Below are 5,873 nucleotides of genomic sequence, written 5' to 3' on the forward strand. Positions count from 1 at the left end.
TGCATAATCCAATCGATAAAAATCATAGGAAAAACAGAAACAACCAGAAAGTTTCGAATGGCTTCCCATCTAACAGAGTCGAAATCTTTCTTGATATCTATTTTGAAAGCCACTCTCGGGGATATTTTCTTTTTCCCGTAGCCTTTTAATAGGCTCTGCATGAGAAGAATATTATGAGAGATTGTCCTACCGGGAATGAATGCAGATTGATTAAGATTTATTATTTTTCCTATTACATTTTTAAAACGTTTAGAAATTATTTTTGAAATTATTTTATAAATCATATTGCAGTAGGAAATTGGTATGAAATCTTGTACTTTCTCAGGTACCGCAGTTTTGGGGGTCAAGGTTAAGACTGTTGTATTCCATTGATTTAACATCTTCCTTTTTTGAAAAACTTCAGAACCCCATCAGTAACATCTTTACCCACAACTGACCAATTATCTTTGAAGAACTGTGCATTAAACCCATTAGGACCCGGGTTTTTATTCCCATCAATACTAAATAGAGCTTCTTTAACCTCAACCTTCGTGACCACCCTTATCAACTCGCGACTATCTTCTGTAGAGATTTTCCTATCAATAATTTGATACAAGGTATTCAGGTGACTTTGATGCTGCTTTCTTGTACACATAAGCTGCTTATAGAAATCAATAGCAAGATCTTGGACACCCTTTAGACCCTGAACATATTCACCATCATCATTCTTCAGCATGTACACATTGTTTCTCATGTTTCTAGTCTTGCATTTTCTGTAGAAGAAAGCTGTGTTTTTGTCACCCAACGAAAGTCAGCTCTGTCTTGATTTCTGTCTAACAAAATTCTCTTCAAGCAGACTTAGCTTCCTGAAGTTTTCAAGCGCATATCTTTCTGTTTCATTGAGTTGTTCATCACTATCATCCCTTAATAACTTTTTTTGAACCTCTTCCAGTTCTCCTCTAGCAGTCAGAATCAGAGCACTTCTTTCAAAGAATCAATTACTGTTCTACCCACCTTTCAAACCATTTTTCCTAAACTACCCATCTTTTCATTCACTTTCCCAAACTACTCATCTTTCTCTCTCTAAATCATTAATTATCTTTTTAATTACACATCTTTCACACTAATCCACTAATTACTATATTTTATAAATATAAATATATATAATTAAAATTAATAATACATATATTAAATAAAATATATTACATTGATATTAAAATAACACATATATATAAATATAACATATAATTAAAATTAAAATTAAATATTATAAATTAAATAATTTAAATAAATATTATACACTAAAATTAAATATATTACATAAACTTTTAATATTATATATTAAAATAACACATATATTACATAAATATTAAAATAACACACATATTTTATTTTTACTTTTATAAATATAATATATATAATTAATATTAAACATTATAAATTAAATAATTCAAATAAATATTATAAACTAAAATAAAATAATATACACTAAATAAAATACATTACATAAAATTTTAATATTATATATTAAAATAAAATATATTATATTATATAAACATTAAAATAATACATATATTACATTATTATTAAAATAACATTTATATTTTAAGTAAAGGTGTAAAATATTATAAATATTTTAAAATTTATAAAATTTATTTTATTTTAAGGTTTTTTAAATTGATTACTTTTATAAATATTATAAAGTTTAGGTAATTTATTTTAAAATTTTATTTATTTTATTTTATTTTAGGTTTATGTTATATATTTTATTTTAGTTTATAATATTTATTTTAATTATTTAATTTAGTATATTTAGTTTAATTATATATATTATATTTATAAAATCAAGTACAAATATAATATATGTATTATTTTAATATATGTGTTGTTTTAATATTTATATAATATAATATATTTTATTTTAATATATAATATTAAAGGTGTATGTAATATATTTTATTTCATTTTATAATATTATTTTAAATTATTTAATTTATAATGTTTATTTTAAATTATCTATTATATTTATAAAATTAAGTAAAAAAAAAAAATATATATATATATATATATATTATTTTAATATTAATGTAATATAATTTATTTAATATATGTATTATTAATTTTAATTTTATATATTTATATTTATAAAATAGAGTAATTAGTGGATTAGTGTAGAAGATGTGTAATTAAAATGATAATTAATGATTTAGAGAGAAATGTGAGTAGTTTGGGAAAGTGAATGGAAATGTGGATAGTTTGAGAAAAATTGTTTGAAAGGTGGGTACAACAAGAATTGGTTCTCTTTCACATGCGATAGGCACTAAGTTCGATTCCATTATCATAGTTATTTCAATTATTAGCTAAGCTTATATCTCATATACCACTTTGTCAATCATTCCATTCCAACAATATAAAACTATTCGAATGAGGAAACTAGTTAAAATTTTATATCAAATATAAAATGACCCTGTTTGAAATTCTCAGCTGAGGAGATGGAATTGGGTTTGGATTAAAAAAAAATTACTTAAAAACTATTTTTATTTTTAATATCTTATTGATCTATTGATTTAGATAAATAATATTTTGTGATTATTTTTAGTTATATATATATTAACAAAATTAATAATATGGGTTGGTTACTCTATAAGAAATTTTCAAATGAATTTGTATTATATGCTTGTATATGAAAAACAACTTCTAATAGAAAGTCAAAACCTTGTATAGCTTGTACTATATATATCTCAATATAACATGTGCTGATTAAAAATAATATTTTTAACAAATTAAATAAGAATTATTATGAATTTACGTTTAGGTTGCAATTAATTTTGTGCTTATTTATATTCAGGGAATTAAATGTTATAGATGTTGAATATTTGGTATGAACCGAATAATAATTTATATAAATAATATTTTAACTTAATTTATTTTTATAATTTATAAAATATAATATTAATCACATTCAATTAAAATAAACAATAGTTACATTAGTTAAATCATAATAAATTTAAAATATATATAAAAAACTAAACTTACTTATATTAATGTGATTAAAATTATAAAAAAAATATATTTTTTTCATATTTGATAACCAATGGGTTAATTGATCAAAATCAAAATCGTGTTAAACGATTTAAAACTTGTTAATCTGTCCAAAAACATGTTAAACAAGACAATCATATATTAAATGAGTCCAAAACACATTGAACAGGTCAAATAAATATTTTTCGGGTAAAAAAACGTGCTAAATGAATCCATATTTATTAAATGATCATATTATTCAAGTAAAATATATCAACGCTATATTGTGAATACGAAAAATGAATTAGAATAAATTTATTTGTTAAGAAAATAAAATTGAAAGTATAGTAGATAAAATTAATTTCGATTACAATATTGGATTAGGTAATATTCTGTGTTCACTTAAGTAATACATGTTAATACTGTGTTTGTTAAGAATAATAGTTTGTCATTTGTTTAACAAGAAACAAATACAAATCAAATCAAATGTTTCTTTTTTCTTTTTCAACTAGAAAAAAAAAAGAAAAAAAAGACGTTCATTCTAATAAACCTACTCATGTTTTGTTTTGGACCTTCTTTAGTATAGCCCAAACTATTATTATTTTATTTTTGCAAAATAACATACTTTTCAATCTAATTTGTACCCACGTAAATGAGTATAACCAATTACAACTCATAAATCTCAAATAGAAAAAATAAAAAATACTTTCAGTTTTATCCGCCGGATGAAAATTGTATTAATACAAAAAGAAACAATATAAGTAGAATTACAAATATAACATTTTGTTTTGGATATTTTGTTGATATTAATTAATTTGTTTCCTTAACAACTAAAATCATAACTCAATTTGAACTATGTTTGTCTCCTAAAGGGTATGGGTTTCATGTTTCCTGTCAATTGAACAATTCACCTTTTAAAAGTTATTAATTAATATACTAATATCATTTACACTATTTTTTTCTTAAATAAATTATAACACTTGTTATGAAATCTTACTTATAGATTACTATATTTCTTTTATCCAAATTTATTCTATTAAGGTAGACATATGGGGCCTTGTTTGATTTTGGTTATTTGGATTTTTTTTTTTTAATATTTTATAATAAAAAAAGAGTAGGTTATTTATACTTTAATTGGTTCAATTCTATAATATTTTTATATTTAAAATTTATATATATAAAAATTTATAAAAATAAAATAAAACATTTTAGTTGATAAACGAAATGAATGAATGCTTGAAAAGAAATGTAAATTACGGTAAAAGAATTCAAATAACCCACGTCAAATATTCCTTACGACATTTTAGCGAAGAAATCGGAACTTGTTAGTTTCCTTATATGTCAATTTTAGAGATTAATTTTCTTTTGCATAGAAGATATATACCAAATATTAATGATATATATTTCAAATATAGGTCATTTTCAGCAGGCAATAGCCCTCGCCTTCCTACTATTTTATGTCGGTCCCAAAACATGAATTAGCTAGCAATAACCCCCAACTATATTTACCAGCAATCAACTAAGGGTTTGTTTGGAAACGGTTTCCATTATTTAAATTACTCAATCCGAAAAACATATTTCACTCCACGTCACGTCCATTATATGATTATTTAATTCATTAACCAAAATATTAAAATACTATTTATTTTAAATTATTGTTTCTTATTTTATAATTATATATTAATACATTTTACCAAAAAAAAAAATTATTCTCTTCAAAATAATCACAAATCATTACTTTTTAAATAACTTAATTTTAAAATCACAATCTAAACAAACCTACTTACAAGAGTACTCTTCTACAACCTTGCAATGTTAAGTGTTTATATTCTCATGCTTTATTTGGTCCTAGTATCAAATATAAACTTCAAAGATAATGCAACAACACTAAAAGTAACTACTTATCAACTACCAGTAATTAATTTTTAAAGGCATAAATTTTATATGATTTACCAATGACATATGAGTATTCAACAAGTACCATAAAGATTATAAGTTTATAAATTATAACTCAAAGATTAATCTAAAATGTTTTTAGAGTAAAGTTTAGAAAACAAATAGCAAAGGTGGGATTAGGGCTTGATCGTAATGGGCAGGACTTGACAGGGGATTATTGGCTTTTTTAGGATCACGGGGGTTCTCTGTTATCAATACTCCTACGGCTCAGGGAGGGATAAAAGTGAAATAATTTTCTTTAAAAAAAAAAAAAACTATTTTGCCCCTCCCTTCCTGTGAGAGGGAACATGGGAAGTAGAGGAGTATTGGTAACAAAATATCTAACCTCTCTTAAGAGCTGAAAATAAGGATAGAGTAAAGGTGACTATGATAGGTCATTAGGGTTTAGGTCTAGGTCTAGGACTTTAGGTTCATTTTTTTTGTTTTTTTTTTTTTCATAATATATTAATTACTAATACCTGTCATTATTATTATTATCGAATTTATTGTTAGGTGTCTAGAAAAATCTAATTTAAATTAAAATGTTATGAGTGATAATTGAATTTTGAAATAAAAATGTTCACTTAAATTAAGTTTGTATAATAAAGATTGGATTCAACTCATTGTAATGTATTAACAATACTAAAAGGGCTTTTTGTTTGATGGAATGGTTATTGGTTTGTATTTTTTTGTTCTTTTACTAAAAAAATCATGTTTGATTAAAATTTTAAAAATAAGTTTTTTATGGTTAAAAGTCAACAATATCTTTTATATTTTAAAGATAAAATAATTTTATATAATTAAATAAAGGATAATTTTGGTATTTAAATATATGAAAAAATTAATTAGATTATTAAAATGTTAGGTGAAATGATAGTTAAGTTTTGAGATAAAATTCATAAAAAAAAAAACATAATACATTAAACAACCCATGTTAT

This window comes from Impatiens glandulifera, chromosome 1 (assembly GCF_907164915.1).
Source record: "Impatiens glandulifera chromosome 1, dImpGla2.1, whole genome shotgun sequence".
In the NCBI taxonomy this organism is placed as follows: Eukaryota; Viridiplantae; Streptophyta; class Magnoliopsida; order Ericales; family Balsaminaceae; genus Impatiens; species Impatiens glandulifera.